We start from the raw sequence: 380 nt of genomic DNA on the forward strand, positions 1-380 counted from the left end.
GCATTTAATTACTTTCTTGCAAAGGGCTGCATAATACAGCACAGCAGCCCTGCTGCAGTGGCTGTTTCCCACATGCCAATGTTTGTACGGGGCCTCAGCTGGGGCTGGCTTCTCGCCCTGGGGAGGTTATTTCAGCTGCTTGTGAGGAGGGAACTGCTAGCTTTGCCAGGATTTCTCCACCAGGAACTAGGGTTCAGAGGCAGGAGATAGTGGCCAAACATGACCACTCAGAGACAGGCATTCCAGCATGTCTGCACCCAGCCCCCAGATACTAAGTACTGTCACAGCAATTCGCTGCATGCCCCTATGCCTGCCCTGAGCCCTCCATGCACAGCCTACAGTTAGCCAGAGCCACTGCCTCCCATTCTCACTGCTGCAAA

This window comes from Gavialis gangeticus, unplaced genomic scaffold, assembly GCF_001723915.1.
Source record: "Gavialis gangeticus isolate Ggan-Ray unplaced genomic scaffold, GavGan_comp1, whole genome shotgun sequence".
Taxonomy (NCBI): Eukaryota; Metazoa; Chordata; order Crocodylia; family Gavialidae; genus Gavialis; species Gavialis gangeticus.